This window comes from Eretmochelys imbricata, chromosome 2, assembly GCF_965152235.1.
Source record: "Eretmochelys imbricata isolate rEreImb1 chromosome 2, rEreImb1.hap1, whole genome shotgun sequence".
NCBI classification, from domain to species: Eukaryota; Metazoa; Chordata; order Testudines; family Cheloniidae; genus Eretmochelys; species Eretmochelys imbricata.
In genome coordinates, this window is record NC_135573.1 from 159,818,040 (window position 1) to 159,836,696 (window position 18,657).

At 41.2% G+C, this 18,657-nt stretch overlaps 1 protein-coding gene across 1 annotated transcript in view; it reads left to right on the plus strand.

Moving 5' to 3' along the window:
- MOCOS (molybdenum cofactor sulfurase) overlaps positions 1–18,657 on the plus strand; it is a 432,667-nt gene that overhangs the window by 404,761 nt on the left and 9,249 nt on the right. Inside the window, exon 16 of the transcript XR_013345256.1 lies at positions 1,327–1,439. The gene's annotated coding sequence lies outside the window, so the exon portion shown is untranslated. The remainder of the gene's footprint in view (positions 1–1,326; positions 1,440–18,657) is intronic.

Below are 18,657 nucleotides of genomic sequence, written 5' to 3' on the forward strand. Positions count from 1 at the left end.
TGAAGGCTCTGTTTGTTGAGAATATCATGAGGTTCAGTTGTCACTGGGATTTGCAGCATATTACCATCAAATTTTTAAGTTCTCAACCATTCTGATTTTACGAATGACACCTGTGAGGTGTACCACTACAGTAACACATATATCTAGGCCATTCCAAGAGTCTTAGACCATTCTGATATCAGAGGTAACTCAATCAATCACCACCCTTATCTACAGCTAACTTGCATCCAACAGCTTCATTGGTTGTATGAGGGAGACTGCTGGGATGGTGGATTACTTGGTGTATACTTAACTCAGAGATCCTTGTTACAATTAAAAGCCAATGGATGTAGCTAATTTACCTTGCAAAACTTGGAGGATTTTAGTTAGTTATTTGTGCATGTATTGTATTAGAGGAGCACTTTTATGTCAAGTCCTACTATTTTCTGTACTCTTATACTGGTGTCACAAATTCATTTGGTATTCATTGAATCTCATATGCCTTTCCCACAGGTGGTGCATGTTAATTTGAAACTATTTAAGTGTAAAGAGAAGAATATGTCAGGAAAGAGAGACTGTGACATTTCATTGAGTGACTAACCTGAAACAATTGGTTAAATTAGTCAAAGAAGATTGAGAGCTTTATATATTTGGGCCTTGGTGGAAATGTTAAGAAAAAAAAAAAAGAAACAAGTGGACTCCTTCCTGATTCTCTCTCTAGATGCAAAAATGAATAAAAATTGAAAAATATTATTTATTTTGAAAGATCAATACAATTTCAATGAAATACTCAGGCACTATTATAGGTATATTTATTCAGAATGGTATTAAATAAATATCCTGCTTCGGATAAGAACCTATTGATTTGAAAGAATGTCCTATTGTCATATTTCTCATCTCTTCTCATACCATTTGCTCCATGGTAGAGTAATGAAATGCAAAAATATAAAAAAACAACAATCCACATTTTGCTTGGAGTAGGCAAAAATAAAAATACTTCATTTTTCCTTGGCCCTAGGATGCCCAGAATTTCTGAGCTGAAAGACTAAAATCTGGCGGTTAACCATAATCTTGATATTACATGTTCAATCATTTGTAAAAATGACCATGACGTTCATCAAAGAGAAGAAAATCAAGGATGATACAATTGTCACTGGGCAGACATTCAGATAGTTATTATGTTTCTGGGGCAAGGACTGTTATCAGGGAGAGAATTTTCTTAACATACAAATATATCTCTCTTAGAAACCACCCATAATAGGAAGGTTTTGAGATATATGCATTATTCACTGTTATTTTTCTTAAATCTCTGATGGTGAACTGTGTGCTTTATGCTACACAATACAGGTACAGATTGAAATGGAAAGCTGTGTGGGGCCATGAATGACAGAACACAGGGAAATAATGGAATTTTTTGGCTATCAGTTGCAGTCCCTGAAGACAAATGACCTCAGAATAAGGTATAAAATTAATATTAGAAAGAAAGAAGGAACTGACTAATGAAACTAAATAAATCGTCTCGGTCCTATGCAATTCACTGATATGAAAAAGAAAGGTTTATTGATTTTTGTGGTTCCACATATTACTACAACTCACTAACTTCTGGGTCCTAGCTAAAATCACTCTCTTATTTAAAATCTTACTAGTGTTGGTCAAGTAACTATTGTAAAGAATATCAGTGATGGGGTTGGGATGAGCTGTTTAAGTTACACTCATGAAGTTGATTGCAAAGATTCCCACAGGTCAACAAAGGCTAGCTGCAGAATTTTTGTTTGGGTGCATCCTTAGTTTAAATAAAAAGAGCATTAATTCTAAAAGCAGGGAAAATCTTAAATTTAAGCCAAAAGTTCTTAACCTGTGGTCCTGTGCACTTGCTGGCGGAATAGGGAGAGCTGTCAGGTCCCTATGATGATGTTTTTTCCAGTTTCCAGGTGTGAAATTGTATTGAGAGACAATTAATTACCAGTGTTGCCAAGTCTTGTGATTTTATCATGAGACTCATGATGTTTCCTGATTTTCTTGACGTCGATTAGGGGAGAATTTCAGCTTTCATTAAAAAGAAAATGTGAATTACTAGCCCTCGTGGGTGCAGAAGAAAGCAGGAAACCATAAATATAGTAAACCCTGAAGGCTCAAAGAAACAAAACCTCAAATGAATTATTTTTAATGAATCTCACAGTTTTTAAGACAATCTCATGATTATGGAGAGACTGATGATCAGTGAACTCTTGCTACTGACATTACTGATTATATGTACATACTTTCCTAATATGACTTTTTCCATATAAGTAATTGCTACAGTTGTCAGAAGAGGATGCTATGTAATCACAAATGGCCTGGAAGGTGAGCCTCTTAAGGTGTGGTGAGCGGAATGAAAAAGTTTGTGAATCCCCAGTGTCTTTAGAGTAGAGGTCCTCAAAGTGTGGAGCGTCCCCCTACCCCAAGGGGGTGTGAAGGAACATTGGGAGGGGATGGCAGGGCTCCATTCCCGGCCCAGAGCCGAGGCTGGGGGCAAGGCCAGGAGCAGAGACTCACCTGGCCACAGGCTTGACTGCAGCTCTACTCCCCCCTCTGCCCCCAGCCTCGGCCCCTGGCTGTGGCCCCACTCCCAGCCCCAGCCCCACCCCCAGCTGTGGCTCCAGACTCGGCCACTTAACCCTGTCCACGTGTCCCCCCTCCCCACACGCCTGAGCCGCAACCCTGCTCCCGGCCCCAGCTCCGGGGGGGATGGGGAGGAAGGGGCATGGACAGGGGTAAGAGGGGGGAGGCGATCCTCAAAAGTTTGGGGACCGCTGCCTTAAAGGCACAGAACACCAAATTTACACCTATAGGCTGTGCTAATAGCATAGAGCCAGTAGTATGAGTGCAGCCTAGGGGCTGTCAATCACAATGTCCTCTCTATGACCTTTGTGGATCTGCACATGTGCAGAAGGAACGCCTGTCCTGAGGAGTGGGGGTACTAGTCTTACTCTGCCCAGCAACAGTTACTAGTTTACCCAGCAACAGCTCTTGATTTGTTAATCTGTTAACCTATCAATAACTCCCACATGAGTCTGTATTGATTGGTTAATGCTGTTACCTTCTCTTTGGCATTGCCTGGCCAGGCGCTATTTGCTGGCCAGGTTTCTGCAGTGTGACACTGCCTGTCCAACAGAGCTTCAGTGACAATGATTTTACTTTCTTAATAAAAGCTATTGTTTAAATCCTTCCAAAGACTCCGGAAGTGGATATCTCAAACCAGGTGGGTTGCAGGAGGAACCTGCAAGGAACCTGAAGTATTGCCTGGGAAAGGAAAGACTGAACAATGCCCAACAACACCCATGCCTTGTTTCCTCCTTGAAAAATTAAGTTTCATGAAGGCTGTAGTTATTCATACTGCACTGATACTGGTACATGGATTTCTCTCAAATAATCTCTTTTTGATGGAATAGTAAACAGGTAACCTACTGAGCAGATAATTTAAAAAGTAAATTGCAACAGGATTTATAATAGTAAATCTCCATTTTACCTACCGGATTTAAAAAACCTGGCAAGATAGGCTTTTAAATTCACTCTCACTGAGAAATGGGGTTAATTTCATTTTTAGCATTATCCCATTTTGAGATCCAGGATATTCATTTGCTCATTGCCAACTTGCTGGCAGCTTCCCTTTTCAACTCAGTCCAGGAGAGCTAGATAAGAAAAAGCATATTTTTGTAAATATTTTTCGTGTATCTAACAATACAGTTGGATGGGGATGGTGTACATGGGTGAAATTCTTGCCCCGTTGAAGTCCATGGCAAAACTCCCATTGACTTTGGTGGGATGAAATCCTGGCTCCATTTGAAGGCTGGAGTTAATCACTATTTCTTTCCTCAGTAGGGTCTGAATGATCTTCAAACATTTAAAAAGTAATATGTGATTTGGGTGCCTCCATTTTTTTGATGCACAGTTTCAAACACTTTACAGGTGTCTGATTTTCCAAAGGTGTGGGCTCAGCACTTGCTAAAAAACAGGCGCCTTTAAGGTGTATCAAATTGGCCACCCAAAGTACCTTTGAAAATTTTGGCCAATATTCCTATTTTATTAAATTAACTTAATCCAAATGGAGATTATAAGACTTTCCACATGTCAGCAGGCAAAATGGTGATAGCTGTTGAAAGTTATATCTTGTATGTTTATCTTTGCATATATTCTTGTGCAAAAAGTGCTGTTCAGACAGTATATGTTAATACAAAAATAAGACACGAGTGGCAGCTGTAAAACTATCTGAAAATGAAAAAAGGATTAAACAGTCAACGGGCCTGATTTGTCACTGCCTTGTGTGCTCGTTCACACCTATGCAAAGTGAGCATAAAAGGCTACGACTGTGTAAGTGGAGAATTCTGATGTAGTCGCATTTTCCAGTCACTTTTCTTGGGGGTAAATAATCAGTACAAGATAAAAGACAGTAAATGATCAGGTTCACTGGGACTGCTTGATTGGGTGGAGGATGCAGAACCAAAAGCCTTTGTCCACTTGAAATGAGAAAGCTAGAAAATAATTTGCCTTGCCATTCCCTTTTCTGGTTTAATAGCCTTAGAAATTGTAAGATAATGCTGGTGGAATAATAACTAAGCTTAATAAGTTTAAAAATAAGTCTATTTACCTGTGCATCTTAGTGTTTTACAGTCATATAATGAATTCTAGTGATGGACTATCCAAAGCAGCCAAAACTGGGTTAGTTTGGAGTTTTTTCTCCCTTAAAATGTCTTGATAACTTGATTAGTGAGTGAAAGTACTGTTTAAAGCCAGCAGGTAACCTGAAAGATTCCCAAGAAGTCTGTTAGTTCCTGGTGGAACACCACTGACTTCAGTAAAGTTGCGTCAGGGATAAATTTGACCCCAGTATATAGTAATGTGCTTTGCCACAGAAAGAATACTATGAAGGGACTGAAAGAGATTTCTGATGCCAGCACACTTAGCCATGTTTAACCTCCTTTCATTTTACTGCTTACTTTTGAGCTGGTTTGAATTCTGCACTAACATACTTTTGCCAGAACTATGTTAGGTGCATAGCTCATATACAAAGGTTGGTGTGGGAAGTGAAACTGCTAATTAAAGGACACTTGCCAATTTGGCCAGTTAAATCTTATTATAGCTTTAAACCCTACAGACGTCTGTGAGATTTCTACTGCAAACCTCCTTTTATCTGTTATTTTTCAAATTAGGGCCTTAAATTGCTCATCATATACCTTTTACCAGAAGAAAGTTAGCTGTTCTTAAATTTCCAAAACAGAATATAAAAATGCAAATTCATGTCAAGCAGATGTTTACCGCAGCTGATTGAAGTTTTGCAAGCGATAATACACCAGCTGAGCAGAATCATTTAGGAGGCATTTTTCTGTCTTTCATCATAAATCTCATTAAAACAGGAAATAGTTTGAAGCATGAAAGAAAGATAAATGAGACTCATTAAAAGGAGTATGGTGTGATTAAACCATAGGTGCATGTCATGTTGAGCTATCACCATATTGTGAAGTCTGAGTCTAAAGGACAAGTGCTTGCTGACACCAAAGGAGTGGTGATACACAAGCAAGACACAGGTCCTAAGGTATCTCATTGTGATGTACTTATTGGAAGGGAGAGATTTTCAGTGTATTTTAAACACCTTAACCACAAGATTATCCTTGATCCCTGAAAGTAAATTTGGAAGAACAGGAAGCTAATTAGTTAACAAACAGTCTGACCAAATTTACCTCTGGTGTAACGAGGCAGAACATCAGAGAGTTGTACCCAGGGCAGAGTTTAACCACATCACCCTCTGCTATATAAATATGCCCATGAAAGGGCAAACACAAACATAACATTTTTTCTCCTGCTATTTTTGGGCCCAAATCATAAAACTATGTTTGATTTCTAAAGAAGCAGGATAGAGCAGTTTGTTTAATTTGAATAAGTCATCCTCATTGAATGTAATGGAAATTACTCGGTAGCCCTATTTACTCTTTTACCCTGCTGTGCCTAAAGCCGGAAGGAGATATTACTTTCTAGCCAATGAAACAGGAGTAGTTCTCACTCTGCTGGCAAACTCTTTGAAGCATGTGTGCCAGAGGGCAAAGCCAAAGTTTGAAATAGAGGCTTTATTTACGAACAATGCTTTCAACTTTTAATTGGTGGATGACCTTATGCCTAGCAGTACACCTAGACATAAATAATTACTCCATTGCACTTACCCTGCTGTGTCCTATTGCTTAATTAATGGATTCTTAAGCCTCCAAAAGTAATTTGAAGTTACTTGGCATTTTTTAAATGGGTACATGGCAATGCATCCCTACCGAAAACTCCAGCATTCAAGCTCCCTTTCATTTCTAAAGCCAGGAGGCCTGATTCTCCTTGGCCTTGTATCTTGTAGGCATTTACACCCGTTCTGCTCCTCTGTTCCATATGCTTTGAACTGCTCCAGCTGCACAAAGTAGGTGGAAACCTGACTTAGCCGACTAGGTGAACAGTATGCCGCTGCTCTGCATAGAGGGTGTCTTGGAGGGTGTGGCTGGGAAAAAGGTTGTGACCATAGTGCTGTTGAACAGCCAGTGTGGTCTAGGCTATATTGAACTCTGAGTCAATCTTCTGTAAGAGGTCTAAAGGAATTTTTTTTTCAAAGTCAGTAACAAGTTTTTTCAATGTAATTTGAACCTACAGATTTTGAAAATGGTTTTTACCAAGCTGAATTTTGATGTTTAGACCCTCAGACTTGCAAATAAATATGGCCACCAAAATTAACCAGAAACACACCAACAGCATGTGCATGAACTTGTTAGTGAAATCAAACTGCTTGGCATAATTCACTTTTAGTCTATTAAAAACAGAAATGAGAAGAGACACATCTTGGTTTTAACATCTATTGAACCCTAATATTCAACTTTTTATAGAAGAGTGATCCTTATATCACAATATTAGAAATAAGTTAAACATAACACAGAAGTTATGTTTTCTGTAATATGTGAAATCATCTCATTTTCTTGCATTCTTAATATTTGTTTTATACTTGTTTGTATAATTATTATACTTACAATATTTGTTTTGTTTTTAATGCACAGTAGTTACAAGAGAATTAACACGGAAGTGATGGTAATTGCATTTTTTACAAATAGACTAACAGTAGTTAGATGAGGTGGTGGTTTTGACACTCACAGTGGTTAAAGTTGTATGTAAACCATGGAACTGGTAGTAAGCCTCATGCCAGTTTCCTACAGTCTTTGCGTTGTTTGCCAACAACCAAGTAAAGAAGATGTGTGTGAAGCAGGATTGTATAGAATAAGTGTAAGCGGGGGAATAGTCCTGCTATTGTGGGGAACTTTCCTGGCTTCTGCACTACCCCGGTGAAGTGGGCTAGCAAAAGGATCTGAGTCCTCGCTCCCACCTCCTTTACTCAGTGGCCTCCTTGCCCTTGAGGGCTCCCCTTCCACTCACCTGTCTGGCAGAGTCCTCGTAACCCCAGAAAGGCTGGGCCCAGGATTCCTGGGAGGCTCGACCCCCAACCCTACTGTGGTCACCTAGGACAGGGGCTAGGGTGTCCCCACTCCGGGGTACTCTCTCTGCACTGGGCACTCTCTGACCCACTGACCATTACATACAAGTTAAAGCAAATGCAAGTTATTTAATCAACAATTAATTTTAAAAAGAATAAGGAAAAATGGGAAAGGTTAAAGGAAACACATCAACCCGCTCCTTGGCAGGGAACATCACAAACAGTGTCTCTGGAATGTCAGGGCAGTTCACAGTCTGTTCCTTGTAAGTCCCAGGCCTTCTTCTCAGGCCCTGTTGGGATGCTGTGAGGATGCTGTGGGTTGGACACTTGCTCTGGTGGTGGACACATGCTCTGGTGGTGGACACTTGCTCTGGTGGTGGCCACATGTTCTCAGGCTCTAAGTGATAGGACCTTTCTTCCCAGCGTTGTCCCTGCCCTGTCAGGGTTATGATCCAAGCCTGGCCTGCAGAGCCTCTTGGCTGTGGTGTCTTCCTGTGCTGGGCCTGCTGCCCAGGGTCCACCAGAAGTTTTGAATGACCTCAGGTTGGAGAATGTATTATTGTCCCAAATTTGGGGAAATGTTGTATCTTCTGTAAGTTAGGTTGGGATTGTTCCAGTAGGGAAGGGCACCCTGGAAAGGCCAATAATGAGTAAGTTTAAGACATGAAGCTTAACAAAATTTGATGGCCAATTATGCAGTGGTAGATCTTAAAGTGAAAAATGTCTGTTGTGATTTCAGTACAGACTTGCTATATTAGCTTAGAAATGTTCTCAGAAAAATTACATTATTTGTAGGGCTGTCGATTAATCGCAGTTAACTCACGCGACACTCAAAAGACTTAATCGCAATTAAAAAATTAATCGTGATTAATCACATGTTTAATCACACTGTTAAACAGTAGAATACCAACTGAAATTTATTAAATATTTGTGGACGTTTTTCTACATTTTCAAATATATTGATTTCAATTACAACACAGAATACAAAGTGTACAGTGCACACTTTATATTATTATTTTTGATTACAAGTATTTGCACTGTAAAAATGATAAGCAAAAGAAATAGTATTTTTCAATTAACCTTATACAAGTACTGTAGTGCAATCTCTTTATCTTGAAAGTGCAACTTACAAATGTACATGTTGTTTGTTTGTTACATAACTGCACTCAAAATAAAACAATGTAAAACTTTAGCACCTACAAGTCCACTCAGTCCTACTTCTTGTTCAGCCTATCGCTAAGAGAAATGAGTTTGTTTACATTTGTGGGAGATAATGCTGCCCGCTTATTGTTTACGTCACCTGAAAGTGAGAACAGGTGTTCGCATGGCACTTTTGTAGTTGGCATTGCAAGGTATTTACGTGCCAGATATGCTAAACATTTGTATTCCCCTTCATGCTTTGGCCACCATTCCAGAGGACGTGCTTCCATGCTGATGATGCTCATTAAAAGAAATTAAACTTGTGACTGAACTCCTTGGGGGATAATTGCATGTCTCCGCATTCTGCCATATATTTATGTTACAGCAGTCTCAGATGATGACCCATCACATGTTGTTCATTTTAAGAACACTTTCACTGCAGATTTGACAAAACACAAAGAAGGTACCAGTGTGAGATTTCTAAAGATAGCTACAGCACTTAACCCAAGGTTTAAGAATCTGAAGTGCCTTCCAAAATCTGAGAAGGACGAGGTGTAGAACATGCTTTCAGAAGAGTTAGAAGAGCAACACTCCAATACGGAAACTACAGAACCCGAACCACCAAAAAAAGAAAATCAACCTTCTGCTGGTGGCATCTGACTCAGATAATGAAAATGAATATGCATTGGTCTGCACCGTTTTGGATTGTTCTCGAGCAGAACCAGTCATTGGCATGGACACGTGGCCTCTGGAATGGTGGTTGAAGCATGAAGGGACATATGAATCTTTAGTGCATCTGGCACATAAATATCTTGCGATGCCAGCTACAACAGTGCCATGCGAATTCCTTTTCTTACTTTCAGGTGACATTGTAAACAAGAAGCGGGCAGCATTGTCTCCTGCAAATGTAAACAAACTTGCTTGAGCGATTGGCTGAATGAGAAGTAGGACTGAGTGGACTTGTAGGCTCTATAAAGTTTCACATTGTTTATTTTTGAGTGCAGTTATTTTTTTGTACAAAATTCTACATTTGTAAGTTCAACTTTCATGATAAAGAGATTGCACTAGAGTACTTGTATTAGGTGAATTGAAAAATACTATTTCTTTTGTTTTTTACACAGCAAATATTTGTAATAAAAATAATATAAAGTGTGCGCTGTATACTTTGTATTCTGTGTTGTAATTGAAATCAGTATATTTGAAAATGTAGAAAGTATGCAAAACTATTTAAATGGTATTGTATTATTGTTTAACAGTGCTATTAATTGTGATTTATTTTATTAATTTCTTGACAGTCCTAATTATTTGTAAATAATATTAGTGTTATTTATAAAACACTCTTCTGCTGAGGTGGCTAAGCACTGTGCAATTAAGCAGTTAATGTTTGCAAAAGTCTAGAATACACAAGAATGCATGTACAACTCTCCAGTAGCTGGACATGCCCTCTGCTCCCTGCTTTCCCAATGATTTGGGAAAATGTGCCGTCTATCAGATGAGATACTTCAGGAGTTATCCAGACATGGTATGACATTTATAATTGCTGGAGAGAGAGATATGATAATGGCGCTAACATGAGAGGACAGCAGCAAGGTGTGCAAGCTCGTTTAGTACAAAAGAACAAAAAGGCATATTTTGTTCCTTGCAGATGCCATTCCTTAAATCTAGTGTTGAGTGATGCAGCAAATTCCTCAAATGGTTGAAAACTTTTTGTGGTGCTCTTCAAGAAGCGTACAATATATTTGCAGCTTGAACAAGTCGGTGGACAGTTTTGAAATCCTTTGTGGGGAAAAAAAATGAAAGCCTCTCTCCAGCCCTGCAGTTTCAGACACAGAGTGTGCAATCGGCGCCGCTGAAATGGAGAGAAATGACAAAAGATAATGGGATATATGCAGAAGCTGGATCACTGGTGGAAGAACTCCCCTCATTTCAGTTTATTGTCTCACTTGTGGTTTAGCTTAACTAACTGCTTAAAATTGATATAGTAAGCAAAAAATTGCAGAGCTCAGTGCTTGATTTTGATTATGTCAGGAAATTAATTGAAGCTACTCGGACAGAAATACGGAATTATCATGCAAATGGATTTGAAGAGTCATTGTTAATTTCTAAACAGATAGTCGAAGAAACATCATTGCATGCGGAGCTAGCTGAAACAGAAGCCCGCAAAAAGAAGAAATTGTTCAGCTACAGAGCAGAGGATCAAGTCATTGGCAATGGGAAAAAAGAGATTTATATTTGACTTCTTCAGTATTGCTATGGACTCTGCTCTCATGAAGCTGGGAGAATGTTTTGCATTATTGTGAGAACACATGAATGTGTTTGGATTCCTGTGTGGTGTGTAGAACATTGCAAATTTTTTTCCAACAAGTGAATTGTAAAAATTGTGCAGGAATCTGGAATCAGCTCTGATGGCAGTATCATGGATGAAGACGTCTACTGGTACGTGAACTCCAGCATCTTCCTGGTGTTTTGCCAAAGTCTGTGGATGCACTTGAGACGCTTCAATTTATTTTCTGGAGTGGTTTGTCCAGGGTGTCCTCAAACACATGTATTGCTCTGCAACTGTTTCTCACAGCTCTCGTATCTGTGGTGCCTGCAGAAAGAAGTTTCTCAAAGCTTAAGTTAATAAAAAGGTATTTGAGATCTACCATGTCTTAAGAGCATTTGGTAGGATTGGCTACGTTGTCCATAGACAGTGACATTTGCAAGACTCTGGACTTCAAGGACCTGACAGATCAATTCATCAATACAGCACTCTATTGCTCACATACATGCTGGAACTAGGGGTGCTCTGGGTCGCATACCCTGGCTTGAAGTGGATTCCATTATGTACAGGGTTTACAGTGTGATTCACTGGCTCTCCGCACCCACACAATAAAAATTATTCCAGTGCCCCAGATTACTCAGCATAAACAAGGCGAGAAAAATACTCATTATACTTTTTTTCCAGTAGTTATCTACTGACAAAAGTAAAACAGGCTATTTGTTTGTTTGTTTGTTTATTTCTCTTTGAAGGTATTTGCAGTCAATTACTAGTTGTGGATTGCCACACATCATTATTTGCATATTTTGATTACATTGGTAAAGGAATATTATTAATGGAAAGGGAGGGCCACTAGGTTCTCCTGAAGGACACCTCCACATTTTGTGCTACAGCACTGTGGACTGCAGACATGACCAGAAAGGTGGGGAGCTGTGTCCCTAAGACTTAGAGTCAGAGGACTGCGCCCCCATTCCAAATGATGGGTACAGCAATACCTACTGATAGAAAGATGCCTGGGGGCAGTAGAGATGTCCACCTTCACCCCAACGTAGCATCTTAGTGGTACCACCTGTGACAGGGCCCAATCCTATTTCTAACTCTAACTGACTTCAATTGTTCAGCATCAGGCTCTGTAAAAAAAGAGAAAGTGGATTTCCTTACTGTGCCTCTAGATGGCAAACTTGATCTTTTCTATGAATCTTGTCACTTATTCAAAAGTAGTAAATATATTCTAGCTTGGCCACACTGAAGACAGCATCCTCGGTGACAGGGCCATCGGTCAGCCCTGGAATGGCAAGTCCTAGATTCCTAGGTAAATTTGTTTAGAAAACAAGTCAGAGGATGTTATATAAAGTCCTTAAGATATGCCTTTTGTTGTTTAACATGATTTGTAAGGGATGTTAGTGAAGTCTTATACCAAAGACAAGGTTTCATGAAAACTTTTCCCCTGCACGTGATCATGAAGGGTGTCACTCATTTTGGACTCAGATGTATTTGCCACACATAAACCTCGTACAATCTCATTGTTTATTAATGTCAGTCATTGACTTCATTACTGGTATGTCATTAAACAGCAAGTATAAGGAATTTGATATATAGTCAAGAAATGGATAATCTAGCCCTGAGGCCTGATTCTGATCTAACCTACCACAGTGTAAATTAGACATAAATCCAATGAAATAAAAATGATACCAGATCTGTGGCCTTTAGGTGTTACCACAGTATAAATCTTAAGTACAAATAATAAAGCCTTGACAATCCAGTACCTGTATAGTCACTTATATAAGTACAAAATAAGGCCTAGATCCTCAAAGCTGTTTAGGCACCTAACTTCAAAGTGTCTATGCTACCATTCTGATATGGAAGTGTTTCATACCCACTCTGGTGTACATGATTCCACAGGGTGCAAGGCAGTGGAGAATCAGACCCATATGTCTGTCTGCCATCTCATCAGGAAAACAAGAATGTATTCCCAGCCCAGTACTTTAAGCTTTGTGTTTAACACTGAAGGGGGCAGGGGCTTTTCAAAAATATTTTGCACCTTCTTCCACTCCAGTCCTTGCCACTGTCCAAGCTGCCCTTGTCACTTTCCCCAGGTGACGTGTCTGAAATTATTTTGTAAACTTTTTGGAGGGAGCGGGGGTCATCTTGTTCATCTCCCAACCAATGCTGTACTCTGCTCCATATTGTATTTTGTCCAGTCATGTTGAAATAGTCCAGCAATGGAGTCTGTCACTTACTTTGGGAGATATCTCCACCACCTTAATAATCTCCACTTAATTCTGTTCTTCAGTATAAGTTTGGCCTCTCTTAGTTTCGTCCCATTACTTATTATTACAACGCTCAGCCTCCTTGTTGCCTTTTCTCCTCTTCTTGTTAGAGTCACTTGTTGTGTAATGTCTACAATTAGATTGTAGATTTGACTAGGGATTTTTATTTGTTCTATAAAACATCTGAGTAAACTTTAAGCACTGTGTAAATAAATAATTATCCCAGTTATACTAGTTCCACTGCCCTAAATAATCGGTCTCCCTCCTTTCTTTTTACGCCCTTCAAATACCTGCAGATTATTATCATGGCTCATACCCTTTGTGACTGCTTAACCTAATCTTAATCTTTCCTCAGATCAATCCCTCCAGCCCTGAGATCATTTTTGATACCCTTTGAACTCCCTCTGACTTGTAATTATCGTTGTGATAATGAGATCCCCAGAACTCAATGCAATATTGATGGTGTGGTCTCAGCAGAGCCACAGTGAGAAGGTTCTCACAGCTCTTTGAAGCAATGCCTCTTGCAGTAGCTTTTTCTGCTGCCATATTGTATTTGCACATTCATGTCTAATTTGTTAACCATGATCACTCCTAGGCCTGTTCCAGTATTACAGCTTTCCAGCTTTCTTTTTCCCTGTGCTCTGGATTATGAGCCAGATTGTGGCTGGCACTTTAGCAGCTGTGCAAGTTGCAGGAACACAAGGAGCCTTTTCTTCTTATTCACCCCCTATTGTGCCAGCCACAGCTCAAGTTCCTGTGCCCTTCTGAGCTCCCTTTTAGCTTCCCAGAAGCACTAGCCACCCAAAAAGGACAAGGAATGATTGGGTGAAGCTAATAATCCTTTGCTGCTCCGGGCAACAATGTTGGTTGGCAATGAGGTGGACATGCTGTGACAGATATTGCAACCCTGTGCAGTATCTCTGGGTACAGTTGTATTACATTTATGAATGATTCAAGTATGATTGTGTTCTACTCCAGGAAGGTATGGTTACCACAGCTTCTTCAGGAACTAAAAACAGTGGGGTGATGAAGGTGACTTGCTAAAGCTAAACTGTTTTAGAGAGGTACCAACCCCTGGTTCAAATTGCGTTTTCTAGAGATTCAAACAAGGAAAGGACTTTTTAAATAAAAAGGCCCTTCTGATCTGATCCAGCAAACAGACAGGACTCCTCTGTCCAAGGGGTCTCGGACCTTGCAGAAAGATTAGAAAGATTTTGGTCTACTAGGGCATCCTAAGACTGGTGGGTAGCTCTGGTATGTTTCATGCGGGTTTAAATCGGTTTATTGTTTAATATGTTTCTCAGTAATGCTTTTACCTTAAGAATAGATGTGCTTGCTTAGAAAGAGCTGTGTGGTCACTTGCAGCTGCTGGCAATACCATGCTCATAGTCCTCAGAAAAAGAGAACAAAGTACAGTTGCTCACCTTTAGGCAGACTGGCATGCTGGGGATATCACAGTGTAAGGCAGGGAGCTGTGCAGCTTTTAAACTCTTAGTCAAGGGTCTCCGTCCAGAGATGGATGATGTCTGGAGTCCTGAGACCTGAATTGGCACTCCTGGAATGGACCATGGAGGGAAGGATACTGGTGCAATTACCCTGACCCTGTGACACACAGTACATCCATCCTCACAGGGCTTGGCACAACAGTGCGCACAAAGCTTCCTTCCTTAATCTGGTTCTCTGGTTTCACAGATAGATTTAGCTTTCGTTTTTGCCTGTTGAATCCCATTTTGCTTCCTGCTCATATTTCTAATCTCTCTCTATGGCCCTTTAAATGGGTTCTTTGCCCTCACCAGGGCTCAAAACACCCTCCAGCTTAGTGTCATCTATCAGTCACACTGATGTGCTGTTTACCCTTCTTCTAGACTACAAGTGAAGATGTCAAATAAGACCGTACCACACACAGATCTTTGTGGTGCATTACACACTTCCCTGCAATCTAATGCCTTGGTTTTACATCAGGGAAGAGAGAAGTAGCTAGCATTATAACTGTCTCTTTCAGTGCAGTAGGCTCTACTTTCTGCATATTCAGGGAGTTCCTAATGACAAAACTGATATAAAGACATACTTCTTGTTCTCCAAGGTCACATCCTAGAGAGCCAGGACAACTCCAGGAAACTTCTTGGGGAAATAAGACCATGGCCAGAGTGGAAAATTATTAGGTTATTGACTTCTGTGCAAAATATGCTGAGACAGAAGGAGTGGCCATGTGCTTGCGGGGAGATCTGAGCTCAGGGTTTATTTCCTTACTGACTTTTGTGTGATACATGCTGTAGATTCTGTGTCGTCCAGCTGAACATTTCATGTTTATGTTCTTTTTTATTATGATTCTGTTGTGGATATGTGTATGATCACCCTATGCATCAATTTTCAGGGAATTTATATTGTATTCCTCCCCTTGTATTATTGGGAAATACGCAGTCAGAGTCCTGAAGCATTTGTATTTCTTCATGGCTTAGATTTTTCTGGCATCCTGGCACAAACATCAATGGAAAATCTCTGAGGAAATTAATTTTGCTTGCTTCTAATCACATGGGAATAGGTCATGCAAATTACACACACAGACCAGAGTTTAGGAAGGTTGTAGTCCCACTGCCGCAGGACACAATGTCAGGTCTCCTGGAGTGTATGGAAACTACCCCGTCCCTTTGTGGAGTGCACCTATCGCCCTTGAACTTGCCAACTCTGCTGCTCAGTGTGTATGGGGATTAGGGCATGAGCAGAGCCACAACTCTCACTCCTCTTCAAATGTTTCTCCTCATGCACTCCCCCAGTAGACAGGAAGCAGCCTCCTGTGAATATTTTGCCTTTGATTCCAATCTCATTCATATCAGCATCAATCAGGAGTAACTTCAGGACAGCCAGTGGAGTCACACAAATAAAACCAATGTAAATAAGATCAGAATCCAGCAGGTCATTTATTCGTTCATTTGATAAATAGAGAAGTATATGTAAGCGGGGGAATAGTCCCGCTATTGTGGGGAACTTTCCTGGCTTCTGTATTACCCCGGTGAAGTGGGCTAGCGAAAGGATCTGAGTCCTCACTCCCACTTCCTTTACCCAGTGGCCTCCCTGCCCTTGAGGACTCCCCTTCCACTCTCCTGTCTGGAAGAGTCCTCGTAACCCCAACAAGGCTGGGCCCAGGATTCCTGGGGGACTCGACCCCCAACCCTGCTGTGGTCACCTAGGACAGGGGCTAGGGTGTCCCCACTCTGAGGTACTCTCTCTGCACTGGGCACTTCTCTGACCCACTGACCATTACATACAAGTTAAAGCAAATGCAAGTTATTTAATCAACAATTAATTTTAAAAAGAATAAGGAAAAATGGGAAAGGTTAAAGGAAACACATCACCCCACTCTGTGGCAGGGAACATCACAAACTGTGTCTCTGGAATGTCAGGGCAGTTCACAGTCTGTTCCTTGTAAGTCCCAGGCCGCCTTCTCAGGCCCTGGCTGTGCTGCAGGGAAGCTGTGGGTTGGACACTTGCTCTGGTGGTGGCCACATGCTCTCAGGCTCTAAGTGGTAGGACCCTTCTGCCCAATGTCGCCCCCGCCCTGTTGGGGTTACTATCCAAGCCTGGCCTGCAGAGCCTCTTGACTGAGGTGTCTCCCTGTGCTGGGCCCGCTGCCCAGGGTCCCCCTTGCTCTCCCAAGCTGCTCACCGCACCCAGCTCCGGACTGCTCCTGCTCCACCACTCTGTCTCAGCACTGCTGCTGCTGCTCTGCCTCCAGCTCCCTGGGCTGCTTCTTTGGCCCCTCTGCCTCTGGTTGCTACAGCTCTGCTCCCAGGACAGGTCTGCTCTGCAGGCTGCTTCTTTGACTCTGCTCCCAGCACTGACCTGCTTCCTGGGCTGCTTTTCTGGCCCCTCTGGCTCTGGTTGCTGCAGCTCTGCTCCCAGGGCAAGTCTGCTCTCTCTGGGCTGTGATTCTCGCTTTGGGGCTGCAGCTCTGCTCCCAGGACAGGATCTGCTCTTTCTGGATCTGGCACAGCTCTGCTCCCCAGCTCAGCTTGGGCTCCTGCTTTCTCCTTAGCTCGGCCCCACTCTGTCTGACCCAGGTAAATCCAGCTCACACGGAGAACGAGACCTCCTTGGCCTCCTGACTCTCTGATTAGTCTGCCTGCCCTGTCATTCAGGCTGACCTGGAGCATTGGCCTCTCCCCATTGTTCCTGGGGATTATCAGTCTCAGGGTTCTGGTTTTCCATAGACCCTTCCCTTTTTAGTACCGGGAGCTAGCCAACCAAAAGACCCCCACTGAATGTTAGTAAGGGGGCAAGAGTCCCCTTACATATAGTTCTTGAGTTCATAGGCCATTTTAGAAGAAAAAATATACATAATGTGAGAGGTGTCTGAAATGTAGTTGGAATAGGGCTTGAAAGTAAACTGGTACTTTAATCACATTTGTTACTTGGATTGGTCTGGGTTATATTGTACTGTATATTTATGTGATGTTTCTGCATCATACTTTTAAATATTTAATCAAGATGCTCTAAAAAAATTCTGTGCTTCTGGATGAGCCTATGCTTTGCAGGTCCATTCTATATGTTATCCTCAGTTGTGTTCAGGATAGCAGATAGTAAAAAATAAATATACTTTCTCAGAAAGAAGAAGAGAGAACTGCTGAAGAAGGCTGGATGGAGTTTTTTGTAGGCTCCATCCCAAATCTGCTCTTTCAGATCACCACCTGTATCTTGTTGCTATCATTTCCCCATTCCTTTGATTAATTGTAAGCTCCTCAAAGCGGGGACTGTCCTCCTGAGTGTCTAGTACATAGTGGGTGCTTCCTGCTGCTTTCTTAGAAACAACAACTTCATCTTGCCCAAAAGAGAACTGTTCCTTGTCTATTTGCAAACAATATAATAAAAAGTAAACTAAAAAAACTCTGGGACAAGATACAAAGCCCTACCAGAATGCCAAGAGGCAAGGAGCTAATTTCTTGGCTTGATCTTCTGCAGGTGTACAGGGTTGGGGCAGAGATAATGAAGCAGAGAGCCAAACACCCGATCAGGTACTCAGGACAAAACCAGAGAACTTTAGAAAGAGTTCCTTGGTATTACAAGAATCCTGAGGGGAGGGAGAGCTCCACACCTAGTTGTTAATTGGATGGTCATAACGGAGGCTGGGCTTCTTCTGTAAAAAGCCTTTTTAATGTAAATAGTGCTCTTTAGGTTTCAAGAAAGCCTTAGGGAAAATGACTCGCTTTGTGAAAGATCCTTGTTGTTCCTGGACCTGCTGGCCCACTCAGCAGCTTACATCTCCTCACTATGTTTGGTCACAGTCATATTATAAATACATAATTCTGTATTTAGCTAGCAACTCCTATGTTAAACCTATAATTTAAAATAATGAAGGAATCTAATTTGTATCAGCAATGCTCCCTGTATGAGCTCAGTCTAACCTATAATAAGCTAATTTGTGAATTACTTGTATTTCCCTCAATCCAGCCTAAATGTGAAAATAAAAGGACAGACTGCTACTGTGACTCATCATGAGGCCTCCTTTCAAAAACAGGGCTGTG